We start from the raw sequence: 18,451 nt of genomic DNA on the forward strand, positions 1-18,451 counted from the left end.
GACAAACTTCAAGGGGATGTGGTCCAAAGGGAAACCGCTGTCATTTCAGTCCATTACTGAAAAGATGATGTGAAAAAACAGCTGTATATTTTCCAATGACGATCTGACAGAGACGCGGTGCAGTGGCGCTGTCTCTGTAACGTGAGACGTGCATTTGGGGCACCTTAGACCTTCCCTGAATGGACTCGGGTACTAGAATAATCTATATGAGAGGTGGCCAACTCCAGTCCTTAAGGGCCACCAACAGGTCAGGTTTTAAGGATATCCCTGCTTCAGCACAGGTGGCTCAGTCAGCGACTGAGCCACTGATTGAGCCACCTGCGCTGAATCAGGGATATCCTTAAAAGCTAACCTGTTGGTGGCACTTGAGGACAGGAGTTCGCCACCTCTGATCTACGTCATTGGTGGCAACAGTCTTCTGGGGCATTACCTACGGCCGCCAACTGCTGGTCGTCCCCTACAACCCTCTCTCCCCAGGGCAGGGGGGGAGATATCACTGTGGCACTTACAGTAGCTTCTTCCCCCCTCCCCCAGCTGCCCAATGACCGTGCTAATCACTAGTTCCCAGTGGGACAGTATTCATCAGCGCGCCGGTAATAAGAAGCTGATTGGCGGGGGGCGGAAGACAGCTACTACCCGCGGCTGCACCATCCCTTCTGCCTGTGCACTATATATAATATATATATATATATATATATATATATATATATATATATATATATATATATATATATATATGTAGCCCTGGTAAGAAATTGGGCTATATGTCTTTCCTCCTTCTGGTATAAGCCCTGGTAAGGGCAGGCTGCCAGAAGTTATCATGGGTTTCCCCCACTTCAAGCACTGCTCTGAGTGGTGGAGGTAGGTCACCTGACCCTGTGGGCTAAGGCAAGAGACACAGGGGAGGGGCCTGCTGAAAGCATAAAGAGCAGGGCACTGCCTATTTAGTTGGAGAATGAAGTTAGTCTTAGAGTGTCAGAGGTCTTGTCTAGTCCTGAGGCTGAGAGTGTAAGTTTAGAGGTGTACAGTTGGAGAAGACAGAAGCCTATGAGTAGAGCTGATGGAAGTATAGTCAGGGAGGTGGACCAATTCCTCTCACCCTGTTTAGGGGGGTGAGGGAAGAGCTAGCCCCATCCTGGGTGCCCGTGGCCTGGGGTGGTGGCAGGGAAAAGAGACCATCCTGAGGAGAGCGGTCTGGAGGAGTTGACAACCGGTACTTGCCTGACGTACTGCTGCTGTTGTTGCTGTATTTACTGCTGCTGCTGCTGCTTGTAAGAAAGAGCTATCGTGTGAGACTGGAATCTCTCTTCCCTGAGTGGGGACTCTCTGGAAGGATTCCACCCCTCATCCTTGGGGCTTACCAGAGATGGAGGCGCTGCACCCCTAAATGAGACGAAGGCATCCACCCCAGAAACCTGATCCTGTCATCCCCCATACCATTGCGGGAGACTCAGGCCCTCCTGTTGCCAGCAGGTATGCACCACACTCAGACATGTAGCCAGGCCCTAGTACACCTTAGGGGGTCCGATCTGCGACCGGGTGGGGGTCTATGGGCTACATATATACATATATATGTTATGTATATGTATAGGACGAAGAGGCAGGAACTCCATAATGCTTAATAGTCCGTTTTTATTTCAATGTTTTGGGAACTGGTAGCTAAAACATGGAGATACAATTAGACTATAAAGCATTATGGCGCGCCTGCCACGGGTAGCAGCTTCTCCCACCCCTCCAGTCAGCTTATTACCAGCGCGCTGATTTATACTACCCCACTGCCCTCCTTACACAGGGAACTAGTGGCTAGAACGTCATTAGGCAGCTGGGGGAGGGGGGAAGAAGCTACTGCACATTCCACAGTAATATCTCCCCTCCCTCTGCATTGGGGGGGTGGGGGGGAGGGATTTTTGGGGACGGCCAGCAGTTGGCGGCTGCAGGTTAAAGCCCCAGAGGACTGTTGGCGCCTGATGCCCACCAATGACGTAGCTCAGGGGTGGCCAACTCCAGTCTTCTAGGGCCACCATCAGGTCAGAATTTAAGGATATCCCTGCTTCAGCACAGGTGGCCCAGTTGTTGACTGAGCCACTGATTGAGCACCTGTGCTGAAGCAGGGACATCCTTAAAACCTAACCTGTTGGTGGCCCTTGAGGACTGGAGTTAGCCATAATGCTTAATAGTCTAATTTTATTTCTCTCTCTCTCTCTCTCTCTCTCTCTCTCTCTCTCTCTCTCTCTCTCTCTCTCTCTCTCTCTCTCTCTCTCTCTCTCTCTCTCTCTCTCTCTCTCTCTCTCTCTCTCTTCTCTCTCTCTCTCTCTCTCTCTCTCTCTCTCTCTCTCTCTCTCTCTCTCTCTCTCATGATAAAATCGGTTCTCTGAAGCTTTCATACGTACCAGTGTGTACTGTAATGGTATTATTGTTTTGCCGTGTTAAACACATGGGTTGCATTACATAGTAGATGAGGTTGAAAAAAAGACATATGTCCATCGAGTTCATCCTACGTTACATTTACTGGACTGAGATACTCATCCTGTATTTCTATTTATTTACACATGAGGATAGCAAGAATAATAATGGTTATGGTTGGTTTCTGGAAAGAAATAACTATTTCTGATGCTGCCCAAACATCTGATATTCTCTTCTCCTAGCTGGCACTTTTTTTTGCAAAAACACCCCCGTTTGCCATTTTTGGTAAAAGTTTTGCACGTCTCTACTTCATTGGGTCCATGTAATATGTGTGTGCGCGTGTGTGTGTGTGTGTGTGTGTGTGTGTGTGTATATATATATATATATATATATATATACACATCAACATGCGTTTCTGTTGCTAATTGGAACTAATACATTAGTACAATACTAATTTGAACCATACATTAGACCATCCATCCATTTAATGCGTTGCAGGCTTCTTTGGAGGTGAAAGGGTTAATGAGCAACTCTTACCAAATGAAGCACAATATGGAAGGTCAGAATCTATAGACTGCTGATGGTATTCTTCTATTATAGAGGAATACCATCAGCAGTCTATAGATTCTGACCTAATAAAGGTTGGAATTAAAATACCCTAATACAGAAGGAATCTCTTATATGCTTCTGCAATTGTGAATAGTGAATATTCTTTACACAACTCCTACTCACACTCATACTCAACTCAATACTCATACTCAACACCAGCCAGGCATGTAGTGACTCCGCCCCTCTGTTTTGCATGTACAGTTCATCTTCCAATCGCCAGCGGGAAGGGGCGTGTCTTCCCTTGCAAGGAGTCTGCACAGTGCTGGGCTCCTTGAGTTTGCTCTGGATGTGACAGCTGCTGGGAATCTGTGGCCGGAGGCTGCACTCACTCTGCACGGACACCTGTACCACTGACATTCAGCACCCCCCCCCTCTCTCTCTCACTCACATGTCCTGAGCTGCACTCACTCTGCACGGACACCTGTACCACTGACATTCAGCACCCCCCCCCCTCTCTCTCTCACTCACATCTCCTGAGGCTGCACTCACTCTGCACGGACACCTGTACCACTGACATTCAGCACCCCCCCTTCTCTCTCTCTCTCACATCTCCTGAGGCTGCACTCACTCTGCACGGACACCTGTACCACTGACATTCAGCACCCCCCCCCCTCTCTCTCTCTCACTCACATCTCCTGAGGCTGCACTCACTCTGCACGGACACCTGTACCACAGACATTCAGCACCCCCCCTCTCTCACTCACATCTCCTGAGGCTGCACTCACTCTGCACGGACACCTGTACCACTGACATTCAGCACCCCCCTCTCTCACTCACATCTCCTGAGGCTGCACTCACGTGCACGTGCACGGACACCTGTACCACTGACATTCAGCACCCCCCCCCCCTCTCTCTCTCTCTCTCTCACATCTCCTGAGGCTGCACTCACTCTGCACGGACACCTGTACCACTGACATTCAGCACCCCCCTCTCTCTCTCACATCTCCTGAGGCTGCACTCACTCTGCACGACACCTGTACCACTGACATTCAGCACCCCCGCCCCCCCCCCCTCTCTCACGTACATCTCCTGTGGCCGGAGGCTGCACTCACGCTGCACGGACACCTGCACCACTGACATTCAGCACCCCCCCCCCTCTCTCTCTCACTCACATCTCCTGTGGCCTGAGACTGCACTCACTCTGCACGGACACCTGTACCCCTGACACTCAGCCCTCCCCCCTCTCACAGGGTGTGCAGAGGAAACCCATGTAAGGATGTCAGTGGCAGGGCTGAAGAAGCAGTTCCATAAGGCCCAGCCAGGTAAGAGATGGGTCTTGCTGTTTCTCACTCTTGTTCTCTGTCCACATTGCATCTTCTATGTCTATGATATAAATAGGAGTACAGTATCATGCAATTACATGCAACCTGCCCTCTGATCACATACACACAGGCTCTCCTCTCTCTCTTTCTGTCGCCTTCTCTCTCCTCTCCCTCTCCATCTCTTCTGTCTCTCTCCCTGTCTCTCTCTGCTTGGAGCACCAGTTGATGTAAACACAATGATGTAACGGGATATTTTATGTACATCACACACTTTTATACACACATTCTAACAATAGGGAACTAGTACATCAATCATAGGCTCATATATAAGGCACAGTGGCTATATATATATATAACTTAGCTCGTGATTCCATACAGTACACACAATCAGTCTCTCTGTCCATCTCTCACCCTCTCCCTCTTCCTCCTCCCTCTCTTACTCTATCTCCCTCCTCTCTCTACCACCCTCCCTCGCCCCCTCTCCCCCCTCTCTCTCTCTCCCCCTCTCTCTCTCTCTCTCCCTCTCTCTCTCTCTCTCTCTCTCTCTCTCTCTCTCTCTCTCTCTCTCTCTCTCTCTCTCTCTCTTCCCCCCTCTCTCTCTGTCTCTCTCTACCCTCTCTCCCCCTCTCCATCTCTCTGTCTCCCACTCTCTCTCTCTCTCTGTCTCTCTGTTGATGTAAACACAATTATCTCAGTGGCTCTGCCTTTCACATATTTCCTCATCCATTTGCCCTGTACACATTTCCTTTATAACCACAGCTGAAGCTCTCTGATATGAGAAGAAAGGTGCTATTTTACAGCTGCCTGTGAAGATGTGATATACTGAACACCAACCTCACTTACAGCGCACACAGTGCCAAGTGCTGTCATTCTCCCATTTTAGTCTGATCTTCACAGCACAAACTGCCTTCTTTCCCTGTCGTATCTGTCCAGTGGCGGTGTACCACAGTCGTTATAGTCGCTGTCAAGGAAAAGCGTGAGATTTTAATGATTTGGGGGCCTAGGTTACAGCAAAATCAATACTATATATCAATAGTATATGTCCATGTTATAGCCTGTCAGGAGATAACTGTAATTGTACAAGCCATTGTGTGAGTGATGTACTGCAGCCATGTATATTTCTATTACAAGATACAGGTATAATACAATATATACCTTTATTTCTAAGTATATCCAGGATTTATCTGGATCCATATGATAATAATGGTGCTTGGTGGATTGTGTCCTGTTCTTTGGAGAAGGGGTCACTGGCCTATTCAGTGTCCTAAGCAGAAACATCTTGGGTGTTTGCTACAATACTACACAGTATAGTGAGTGTATTTATCAGGGAGAGCTGGGCTGCAAACGGGAAGATTTTCCCCCTTTACCGTCCATTTGTGTGACTTAATCTGATTATAATTCAGGGAGAACGAAGCCACAAAGTGTTCAGATATGTTTAAGGGTGTCTTCCTTATAATTACAGATTGTGGGCGGCTGTATCTTCCAAACTCCTTTATCACTACAGTGACAGCAGCACAATATGTATACGTTTGTATTGCTCTTACCTGACCTGAGGAGCGTGTGATAGAGTCAGGTCACTCCCCCCCCATACCCCATGATATTTCTGGAGGAAGAATATCCACCAGTTGATAAAATAGGTGCCCGCTGAAAGCCACGGTGGGCACTTCACCCCTTGCAATGGCATTGCCAACCGTAGAGATGGGCGGTTATCACTTAAATCAGGGGTTCTCAAGACCCTCCCCAACAGATCAGGTTTAAGGATATCCCTGCTTCAGCACAGGTGGCTCAGTCAACGAGCCTGCTTCAGCATGAAGTCGAAGACTTAGCCACTGATTGAGCCATCTGTGCTGAAGCAGGGATATCCTGAAAAGCTGACCTTTTGGGGGGTCTTGAGGACTGAAGGTCAGAACCCCTGACTTAAATAATTAGAATATATGTTGCGTATGTAAACTTGCTTATTTCCCAGGTAACGCAGGCATGTTCACCGGTTTTGGTTTGCACACTTAATTTTGCAGATTTGTATCAGACAGCCTTTGTACGACTGGAAAATGTCAGGATTTCGGAGCTGAATGCCTCCTGAACCAGAAGGCTCTTACTGGATCTTGCGCTCAGCGTTCTGAACAATGCTACGGTATGCCGTAAATAACCATATGGGCAATTCCAATGAACGGAATTCTGCCAGGGATTACCAGGGGTTTGCCGAGACCAAATTTGGTCATGGCGAATATTTTATCCTTCGAGACCCAATAATTATATATATTTGCCATAGTCTTTGATAAGGTTAATTAATATTATACTACAATATTATAAATGATATATAATGCCTGTTACTTTAGAAATAATCGGTACTACAACAGCAATAGTACTTTTATGTTTGTAGGTTAGATGGGTTGGGACTCCACAAACTCCCAATACATTTTTTAAGGTGTTCCACTGAGTCCCCGTACATTTGTAAAGGGTTCTAAAGGTCTTAACACTGTGAAAAACACTGTTTTAGTGAACTAACACAATAGTTATTTTTAGATTTGTAAGCAAGCTTTCAAGAGCTCACAAATCTCTTCTTCAGATGTATTGATCATTGGTAACGAAACCAACCATGTCCCATAAATCAGATAATTGTACCAACATTGGAGCCTCCTGATTATTTTGCTCCTGTCTAAATGTAGAGAAGGGTTTTCTTGATACACGCTCAGCGTAACTCTCAACTGAGTCCATGAGCGATCACATAGCCGTGACTGGGGCCCGGATGCCAGAAACAGAAGCGGAAGGGACTTTATTTACGTTTCGGTCGAGCTGGCGGTTTCCATCTGAGCGATGAGCTCAATCACACCCTGGAAAACGAGCATATGCCTAGGACATAGCTGGTACATCATAAGGACAGGGAATATCTCCCAAAGAATTTCAAAAGAATGTATCTTTCGTTCTGTTCCTTAACTCTTGAGCCCCAGAACACCTCTGGACTTTGCAGCATCATAAGGGCCTCTGGTGTGCTAGCACCCAACCCGTTCCAGGTACGCCATAAAAGCACTGTACAGGTCAAATTTCTCACAACTACTATCATTCTGTCTGTGACGCCAGTATATGTGGCTAAGTAACACTGCAAGTACTCAACATTGAACTTAGAAGTTAACCTGAAGTTAAAGGTCCAGAACCATGTACCGTGTATATGTGGGCCACCGTGGGTTCTTGTATTTGTATCTCATACTACTGTAATTCTGTTTAGTAATAATGCTGTTGTTTTGGTTTACTTTCCCCTTCTTCCGTTACATGCCATGGGAGGACTTACTTTCTTTATAACGTGACTGCATAAATGATAGAATGTGTATGTATGTATGTGTGTATGTATGTATGTGTGTGTGTATGTATGTGTGTGTGTATGTATGTGTGTATGTATGTATGTATCTATGTATGTATGTATGTATATCTTTATTTATATAGCACAATTAATGTACATAGGGTTGCCAGGTGGCTTCTCCCAAATTACTGGACACAATGGTGAAAGGTGCGACACACACACCCTCTCACCACTCCATGCTGTTTCCTCCTCTCCTTGGCCCCACCCCAGGCTCTTGACATTCCTCCTGATTGGCTGCTGTTGGGCAATGCAGCCAATCAGGATGGGGGAATCTACCCAGCCCCCTAGCAACAGCCCTGCTCTCTCCCTGCTCAGGGAAATCCCGTGGCTCCCCCAGCCGGTCAGGTCACTATGTCCAGAGAGGTAATACCAGTATACACGTACATGTCCAGTATTACCTCTCATTTTTTACTGGACAGTGTCCAAATACAGGACAGTCCGGTTCAATACTGGACACCTGGCAACCCATATATGTACATAGCGCTTCACAGCAGTAATACACACAACATAATAATATACATAACAAATAATACAAATAACACATAATGGGAATAAGCGCTTCAGACATAAAAGTTACATTAGGAACAGGAGTCCCTGCCCAGAAGAGCTTACAATCTAAGTGGTAAGTGGGGAGAACGTACAGAGACAGTAGGAAGGTGTTCTGGTCAGTGCGGCTGCAAGGGGTCATATCAAAATGTGCAGCAGGCTATCCGCTCGTCGGTTCAGAGGCCGAAGAGCAGGGTACATGATGTTAACGTTTGTAGTGCAACAATACAAATAAAGAACCACAAGAGACACAATGTTGTGTAAATGGATTACGTGTTGTATCGGCGGCACATTCTCGGCTGTTTGTGCATTCCACTCCGTGTTTGTTGCAAACATGTCATGTAACAGCTGCGAATGTGAAACACGGATAGGAGCCTGCCAATGTTCAATGTCAGGGGAAATGTGGCCTACTTACTCGTCTAAAACAGGAATGGTCCGGGCAAGAGGAAACTCTTAAAGGAGAAGCGGTTCGTTTTGGCCTGAGCATTTAACGCTATTGAATCCCAGCAGACCTGCAGCATTCTGGTTTAACCCCGGCTCCTTGCCCGGTTGCTAGTTTGTAGTCATCCGTCTCACTGACCAGCACAGGACAAACATTATTAGGGACATTCTTCAAGTCCCCACACTTCATATCCTGTAGATAGCGTGTGCCATATTCAGCACAGTGGACACACTGGGTTCAATCTTAACTTGAGGTAGAAGTTGGAGGGTATCCAAGAGCTTGGGTTAAATACTGATTATATTATACAGCATCTGAACAGAGCAACTTAGAGCACTAAGCAGGGTGTGTCTTCTTATCACACGTACTCACACATTGCAAACTCTATTGTAGGGCGCACACGTCTAGCAAACTGTCTCTGGTGCTTGCATTGCGCCGCTCACGTTCACTGGCGGGAAGCAGCAATCACATTTACTTTGGCAGAATTTTCTGTAGCGGAAATGATGGGCTCACTACAATTCTGCAAACTTCTTTGGCTCTCAGCCCTGAGTGCAGCACACGCAGACCTGCTGCCCCTGTGCCCCACACACAGACCTGCTGCCCCTGTGCCCCACACACAGACCTGCCTCCCTGTGCCCCACACACAGACCTGCCTCCCTGTGCCCCACACACAGACCTGCCGTCCCTGTGCCCCACACACAGACCTGCTGCCCCTGTGCCCCACACACAGACCTGCTGCCCCTGTGCCCCACACACAGACCTGCTGCCCCTGTGCCCCACACACAGACCTGCCGCCCCTGTGCCCCACACGCAGACCTGCTGCCCCTGTGCCCCACACGCAGACCTGCCGCCCCTGTGCCCCACACACAGACCTGCTGCCCCTGTGCCCCACACACAGACCTGCCTCCCTGTGCCCCACACACAGACCTGCCGTCCCTGTGCCCCACACACAGACCTGCTGCCCCTGTGCCCCACACACAGACCTGCCTCCCTGTGCCCCACACGCAGACCTGCCGTCCCTGTGCCCCACACACAGACCTGCTGCCCCTGTGCCCCACACACAGACCTGCCGCCCCTGTGCCCCACACACAGACCTGCTGCCCCTGGGCCCCACACACAGACCTGCCGTCCCTGTGCCCCACACACAGACCTGCTGCCCCTGTGCCCCACACACAGACCTGCCGCCCCTGTGCCCCACACACAGACCTGCTGCCCCTGTGCCCCACACACAGACCTGCCGCCCCTGTGCCCCACACACAGACCTGCCTCCCTGTGCCCCACACACAGACCTGCCGCACCGCCCCTGTGCCCCACACACAGACCTGCCTCCCTGTGCCCCACACACAGACCTGCCTCCCTGTGCCCCACACACAGACCTGCTGCCCCTGTGCCCCACACACAGACCTGCCGCCCCTGTGCCCCACACACAGACCTGCCGTCCCTGTGCCCCACACACAGACCTGCCGCCCCTGTGCCCCACACACAGACCTGCCGCCCCTGTGCCCCACACACAGACCTGCCAGCCCTGTGCCCCACACACAGACCTGCCGCCCCTGTGCCCCACACACAGACCTGCCGTCCCTGTGCCCCACACACAGACCTGCCGTCCCTGTGCCCCACACACAGACCTGCTGCCCCTGTGCCCCACACACAGACCTGCTGCCCCTGTGCCCCACACACAGACCTGCCGTCCCTGTGCCCCACACACAGACCTGCTGCCCCTGTGCCCCACACACAGACCTGCTGCCCCTGTGCCCCACACACAGACCTGCTGCCCCTGTGCCCCACACACAGACCTGCTGCCCCTGTGCCCCACACACAGACCTGCTGCCCCTGTGCCCCACACACAGACCTGCTGCCCCTGTGCCCCACACACAGACCTGCCTCCCTGTGCCCCACACACAGACCTGCCGCCCCTGTGCCCCACACACAGACCTGCCGTCCCTGTGCCCCACACAGACCTGCCGCCCCTGTGCCCCACACACAGACCTGCCGTCCCTGTGCCCCACACACAGACCTGCCGCCCCTGTGCCCCACACACAGACCTGCCGTCCCTGTGCCCCACACGCAGACCTGCCGTCCCTGTGCCCCACACGCAGACCTGCCGTCCCTGTGCCCCACACGCAGACCTGCCGCCCTTGTGCCCCACACGCAGACCTGCCTCCCTGTGCCCCACACGCAGACCTGCCTCCCTGTGCCCCACACACAGACCTGCCGCCCCTGTGCCCCACACACAGACCTGCCGTCCCTGTGCCCCACACGCAGACCTGCCGTCCCTGTGCCCCACACGCAGACCTGCCGTCCCTGTGCCCCACACGCAGACCTGCCGCCCTTGTGCCCCACACGCAGACCTGCCTCCCTGTGCCCCACACGCAGACCTGCCTCCCTGTGCCCCACACGCAGACCTGCCGCCCCTGTGCCCCACACACAGACCTGCCGCCCCTGTGCACAACACACAGACCTGCCGTCCCTGTGCCCCACACACAGACCTGCCGCCCCTGTGCCCCACACACAGACCTGCCGCCCCTGTGCCCCACACACAGACCTGCCGCCCCTGTGCCCCACACACAGACCTGCCGTCCCTGTGCCCCACACACAGACCTGCCGTCCCTGTGCCCCACACACAGACCTGCCGCCCCTGTGCCCCACACACAGACCTGCCGCCCCTGTGCCCCACACACAGACCTGCCGCCCCTGTGCCCCACACACAGACCTGCCGCCCCTGTGCCCCACACGCAGACCTGCCGGCCCTGTGCCCCACACGCAGACCTGCCGCCCCTGTGCCCCACACGCAGACCTGCCGCCCCTGTGCCCCACACGCAGACCTGCCTCCCTGTGCCCCACACGCAGACCTGCCTCCCTGTGCCCCACACGCAGACCTGCCTCCCTGTGCCCCACACGCAGACCTGCCGCCCCTGTGCCCCACACGCAGACCTGCCGCCCCTGTGCCCCACACGCAGACCTGCCGTCCCTGTGCCCCACACGCAGACCTGCCGTCCCTGTGCCCCACACACAGACCTGCCGTCCCTGTGCACAACACACAGACCTGCCGTCCCTGTGCCCCACACACAGACCTGCCGTCCCTGTGCCCCACACACAGACCTGCCGCCCCTGTGCCCCACACACAGACCTGCCGCCCCTGTGCCCCACACGCAGACCTGCCGCCCCTGTGCCCCACACGCAGACCTGCCTCCCTGTGCCCCACACACAGACCTGCCTCCCTGTGCCCCACACACAGACCTGCCGTCCCTGTGCCCCACACACAGACCTGCCGTCCCTGTGCCCCGCACACAGACCTGCCGCCCCTGTGCCCCACACACAGACCTGCCGCCCCTGTGCACAACACACAGACCTGCCGTCCCTGTGCCCCACACACAGACCTGCCGCCCCTGTGTCCCACACACAGACCTGCCGCCCCTGTGCCCCACACACAGACCTGCCGTCCCTGTGCCCCACACACAGACCTGCCGCCCCTGTTCCCCACACACAGACCTGCCTCCCTGTGCCCCACACACAGACCTGCCGTCACTGTGCCCCACACACAGACCTGCCGTCCCTGTGCCCCACACGCAGACCTGCCGTCCCTGTGCCCCACACGCAGACCTGCCTCCCTCTGCCCCACACACAGACCTGCCGTCCCTGTGCCCCACACACAGACCTGCCGTCCCTGTGCCCCACACACAGACCTGCCGTCCCTGTGCCCCACACACAGACCTGCCGTCCCTGTGCCCCACACACAGACCTGCCGTCCCTGTGCCCCACACACAGACCTGCCTCCATGTGCCCCAAACACAGACCTGCCGCCCCTGTGCCCCACACGCAGACCTGCCGCCCCTGTGCACAACACACAGACCTGCCGCCCCTGTGCCCCACACGTAGACCTGCCGCCCTGTGCCCCACACACAGACCTGCCTCCCTGTGCCCCACACGCAGACCTGCCGGCCCTGTGCCCCACACGCAGACCTGCCTCCCTGTGCCCCACACGCAGACCTGCCTCCCTGTGCCCCACACTCAGACCTGCCGTCCCTGTGCCCCACACACAGACCTGCCGTCCCTGTGCCCCACACACAGACCTGCCGCCCCTGTGCCCCACACACAGACCTGCCGTCCCTGTGCCCCACACGCAGACCTGCCGCCCCTGTGCACAACACACAGACCTGCCGCCCCTGTGCCCCACACACAGACCTGCCGGCCCTGTGCCCCACACGCAGACCTGCCGTCCCTGTGCCCCACACGCAGACCTGCCGCCCCTGTGCACAACACACAGACCTGCCGCCCCTGTGCCCCACACACAGACCTGCCGCCCCTGTGCCCCACACGCAGACCTGCCGTCCCTGTGCCCCACACGCAGACCTGCCGTCCCTGTGCCCCACACGCAGACCTGCCGTCCCTGTGCCCCACACGCAGACCTGCCGCCCCTGTGCCCCACACGCAGACCTGCCGTCCCTGTGCCCCACACGCAGACCTGCCGGCCCTGTGCCCCACACGCAGACCTGCCGTCCCTGTGCCCCACACACAGACCTGCCGTCCCTGTGCCCCACACACAGACCTGCCGCCCCTGTGCACAACACACAGACCTGCCGTCCCTGTGCCCCACACACAGACCTGCTGCCCCTGTGCCCCACACGCAGACCTGCCTCCCTGTGCCCCACACACAGACCTGCCGCCCCTGTGCCCCACACCCAGACCTGCCGCCCCTGTGCCCCACACGCAGACCTGCCGCCCCTGTGCCCCACACACAGACCTGCCGGCCCTGTGCCCCACACGCAGACCTGCCGCCCCTGTGCCCCACACGCAGACCTGCCTCCCTGTGCCCCACACACAGACCTGCCGCCCCTGTGCCCCACACACAGACCTGCCGTCCCTGTGCCCCACACACAGACCTGCCGACCCTGTGCCCCACACGCAGACCTGCTGCCCCTGTGCCCCACACACAGACCTGCCGCCCCTGTGCCCCACACACAGACCTGCCGCCCCTGTGCCCCACACACAGACCTGCCGTCCCTGTGCCCCACACGCAGACCTGCCGTCCCTGTGCCCCACACACAGACCTGCCGTCCCTGTGCCCCACACGCAGACCTGCCGTCCCTGTGCCCCACACACAGACCTGCCTCCCTCTGCCCCACACACAGACCTGCCGTCCCTGTGCCCCACACACAGACCTGCCGTCCCTGTGCCCCACACACAGACCTGCTGCCCCTGTGCACAACACACAGACCTGTCAAAGCACCCTTTGGGTGTGAAACGCGTCAGAGGAGTTTTTACCTGTTGCTGATATGCGCAATTAATAAACTATTTTTTGTTTTGGATTCAAGCCTCCAGCCCTATTTTGTTTGCTGTGATCAGTCTTTACCCTCCCTTCTCCCTAATCTACTTCCGGACTGAAGCACGCCACTCCGAGACCCCAGAGACGCCATTATCGTGGCTGCTTATTGCTTAATTCACCCGACAACGAGCGCATCACTGCATTGCTCCAGCCGCCCATACCGCCGGGTTGATGTCTGTGTACCAACGGGGTGAGTGTGGTTTTTATCATTGCTGACCCCCACCTGCACAGTTCAGATCCCCCGTGTCGGATTATTACAGGGCTACATTGTGAGCAGGACTTTATGTTGCTATAGACATACATTGTGCACTGCCGGTTATTGCTTTTATGGCATACATTGTCTCGGAACAGCTATTGACATTGTGACTCCATGTTGTTACACCTGTAGCACCAGTTAGGTGAAGATTCTCACTTCTCCTGGTCCTACTATCTCCTCCCCGGGAGTTTGCAATGTTATTAATCTTCTGAGCGGGATAACGTTGCACTTCAGTGCTCAGCCTGTACCTGTAGAGGTTTAGGTCAAAGTGTCTGATATGTATGTATGTCTGTATTTATTTATATGGCGCCATTAATGTACATGGCGCTTCACAGCGGTAATACACACGACAATCATATGAGTAACTAATAATACAAATAACACATAAAGGGGAGAAGTGCTTCAGACATAAAAGTAACACTTAGGAAAAGGAGTCCCTGCTCTGAAGAGCTTACAATCTAATTGGTAGGTAGGGAGAACATACAGATACAGTAGGAGGGCGTTCTGGTAAGTGTCTGCAGGGGGCCAAGCTTTATGTATCAGGTGCATAGTATTAGCCGCGGAGCTACTCATATGCTTCGTTAAGCAGGTGTGTTTTAAGGTGGGGTCTTAAATGTGGATAGAGAGGGTGCTAGTTGGATATTGAGGGGAAGGGCATTCCAGAGGTGCGGGGCAGTCAGTGAGAAAGGTGCATGACACGCGCACAGAACGTTCCTCTGCAGAGGTTGCAAGGCTCACAGCAGGCTGTTAGCAACCTCCATTTTAACTTCAGTCCCCGTATCCGGGAGCCTCGCAATAGAAGTTTTCTGGTATCGGGAAAACATGACGCTGGAATTCTGCAAAAAACATCCGCTCCTAGACCAACAAATTAGCAAAATACTTTCTCTTGACTCAAAACACAAACTGTATAATCATTTCGCCTGCTGCAGTGAATTCCAAAAGAGTCCTCTTTAGCGGGAGCGACAGAGTGCCACGGCCCCTGCGCAACGCGCAATCACGTGACTGCTTCTCGGACGCGTCATGTGATCACTCTGTCACTGATGATGCGACGGAAGGGGAGGAGTCAGTCCCTTCAGTTCCACTTAGAGACAGAAAAGCCAGCAGGGTCTTGAGGACGCAGCTACTATGTTTAAAGTACAGTAACTTTTGACATTACAAATAAATACCTTGTTATATGCAGCGCATTAGAGACACCTCTGGCAGTAAAAAGGTTTAAAGCTGCAGGCCAAACAATATCCTTGTGTTTTGTGTGTTTTTTTTTTTTTTTTTTTAATAAATCAGTTCTGTACTATGAGAAAATACTTGTATAATTTAAAAAAAAACTCTTGTTACATTATAATACATGAAAAATGTCCCAGCCTTTTTTGTTTCTATAGCAACCATTTACAACGTCACATCCCCTTCCTCTTCTGAAACAGGCTCTGGCACACCCCTGTTTGAGCCCTGATCTCTCTCTAGCAGTGCACCAATTGTATCTAGTCACTGCCTGGTCACATGATCTTTGCACAGAACTTTGCATCTTTGGTCCTCTTCTGCTGCACTGACAGCCATTTAGTGAACCCCCGAGCCGAATCTTCGCCGATCGATTGGCAACTTAGCTAATTACTTATTCTTGTGTGGATTGTATTGATGCGCATATTAAAGGGGAAACAAATTGAAATAATAAAAAAAATTAAAACGGCAGCTTCGACTGCTGCTTTAATACAGTAACACTTTCATTTAGCTCACCCACAATACGGTTGATTTTTCACCATCTTAATCGATGTATTTAGTGGACAGAAACATGCATAGTATCTAAAAGTGCAGCAATGGAAACAGTAGCTATTGTTGGAAATGTGTCCTCGGTTTGGGAATACTGAGTCCTTTTGTTATCCAGAATGGTGTCAGCAGAAAAGTTTATTAGAAATGCAGAAAGTGACGCATCCCTGCCTGGTGCATCCTGACTCACCCAGCGAGACAGAACGCTAAGCGACATTCGCTCATCTGGATGTACAGTAGGGGGAACTTAGCTTTTATTCAGCACTGAACAAAAGATTCCTTTATTTTGTCACATATACTTTTCTCAATCTAAAACACGTCCTATACATATCACAATCTTTACACTTGTGTCTCAGATAAAATATGTATTCGTAAAGGCTGGTATGTATACATGTAGTGATACAAAGTATATTTATATACTTTCGTGGATTTTGTTATTATGCTTTGGTATTTCAGGCCGAAATCTATCTATCTATCTATCTATCTATCTATCTATCTATCTATCTATCTATCTATCTATCTATCTATCTATCTATCTATCTATCTATCTATCTATAGGACGTCAGTGCAGCAAATGATCTGCTTACAAAAATTCACCCCTCAAAAATTAACATGCTACACATTATACATTTCTTGCAATTCTATTCTCTTTGCAAAAATGTAATTTATCGCAACAATCTGCAATGCTTGTATGTATGTATGAATATGAGTATATATGTATGGATATGAGTATGTATGTATGTATGTATGTATGTATGTATGTATGTATGTATGTATGTATGTATGTATATAGCTCCATTAATGTACATAGCGCTTCACAGTAGTAATAATACACGTGGCAATCATATAAATAAAAAATAATACTAATCATCAGTACAATACAGATCATGGGAATAAGCACTTCAGACATAAAAATAACATTTAGGAAATGGCGTCCCTGCTCCGAAGAGCTTACAATCTAATTGGTAGGAAGAACATACAGATACAGTAGGAGGGCATACTGGTAAGTGTGTCTACAAGGGGCCAAGCTTTATGTATCAGGTGTATAGTGTTAGCCACGGAGCTACTCGTATGCCTTTTTAAGCAGGTTTGTTTTAAGGTGGGTCTTAAAGGTGGATATTGAGGGTGCTAGTCGGATATTGAGAGGAAGGGCATTCCAGAGGTGTGGGGCAGTGAGTGAGAAAGGTTTAAGGCGGGAGAGGGCTTTAGATACAAAAAGGGTAGAGAGAAGACATCCTTGAGCGGAACGCAAGAGTTGGGATGGTGCACAGCGACAAATTAGGGCTGAGATGTAAGGAGGGGCAGAAGAGTGTAAAGCTTTAAAAGTGAGGAGAGAATTGAGTGTGAGATGCAGGATTTGATAGGAAGCCAGGAGAGGGATTTCAGCAGGTGAGACGCTGAGACAGATTTAGGAAAGGGTAGAGTGATTCTGGCAGCAGCATTTATGATAGATTGTAGGGGAGACAGGTGAGTGGCAGGAAGGCCGGACAGTACAAGGTTCCAATGGTCAAGACGGGAAAGAATGAGGACTTGCGTTAAAGTTTTAGCAGTAGAGCAACAGAGTAAAGGGTGTATCTTTGTATGTTTTTTCATTTACATTTCTTAACCCTTTTACTACCAGAGCGGCCTTCAGTGCATTGCTGTCATGGGCAATCAATAGAAAGAGGCAACATTGTAGTTTCTTTGAGTAAAAAGTCGTAATTTTGTCCGAAAGTCGTAAATTTGTCTTGCCCGAAAGACAAAATGTCTCATCACCTGGGAACAAGGGGTCCAAGGGTGTTTGGAGACTGGATCTGTCCAGGGAGACTCTCTGATTCAGGTTAGTAAGGTTCGGGTTGGCAGGCAGTGGAGGCGGCTGCTTTAAACAGATTGTGCATTGAAAGGTGCAACAGAAAGTTGACGCTGGAGCTGTAGTGCGAAGGGGTGCATGACTGGGCTGGGGGAGAAGTGACATGACAAGGGTTAAGGGTGACATCATTTCATTCACTAAGGGGGCTAGGCATTGGTTGGGAAGTTCAAGGAAGCTGGGGCTAAGAGGCTATGAGCTTTGTTGCCCAACGATCATTGCAGTTGAGTAGGCATTGCATTGAACGTCCCCCCCACCTGCCTGAATGTTGGGTCCTCAATGTGGGGATATGTGTGTGGTGTAAAAAAAATTAAAATAAAGATGTTGGAGGCGTCTGTCAAAGCTGGGGCGGGGGTCTTTGACAACGGGGGGGAGGAGGGGGTGAAGGGTCCCTTGGTAGGAGTGTTCTTTGGATGGAACTGTTGTTTGGAAAACAGGTGATACTCCAAGGGCAAGATCCTGAGAGGGATGGTTAATTGTTGAGATGGGTGCTGGCGTGCTCACCGAGCTGATTGAGGCTACAGCTGGTGACTGGCATGTAACTGTGTTTTTTTTTTTAAATCTTTTTTTAATAAGGAAAAAGATATACACAAAGTACACCACACAGGCACATATTATTGCAAATTGTCACATTGTTATCCATCATTATCT

General features: G+C 51.6%; 1 protein-coding gene across 4 annotated transcripts in view; it reads left to right on the forward strand.

Moving 5' to 3' along the window:
* Window positions 1-5,016: 5,016 nt before the first annotated feature.
* Window positions 5,017-18,451, forward strand: part of LOC142477120 (endophilin-A3-like) — a 31,936-nt gene continuing 18,501 nt past the window's right edge. For 2 of the 4 annotated variants that reach the window (XM_075582173.1, XM_075582177.1), the window contains exons 1-2: window positions 5,017-5,250; window positions 6,290-6,405. The gene's annotated coding sequence lies outside the window, so the exon portion shown is untranslated. The remainder of the gene's footprint in view (window positions 5,251-6,289; window positions 6,406-18,451) is intronic. The other 2 variants (XM_075582174.1, XM_075582176.1) reach the window with 1 other exon arrangement.

Source organism: Ascaphus truei, unplaced genomic scaffold (assembly GCF_040206685.1).
Source record: "Ascaphus truei isolate aAscTru1 unplaced genomic scaffold, aAscTru1.hap1 HAP1_SCAFFOLD_1964, whole genome shotgun sequence".
In the NCBI taxonomy this organism is placed as follows: domain Eukaryota; kingdom Metazoa; phylum Chordata; class Amphibia; order Anura; family Ascaphidae; genus Ascaphus; species Ascaphus truei.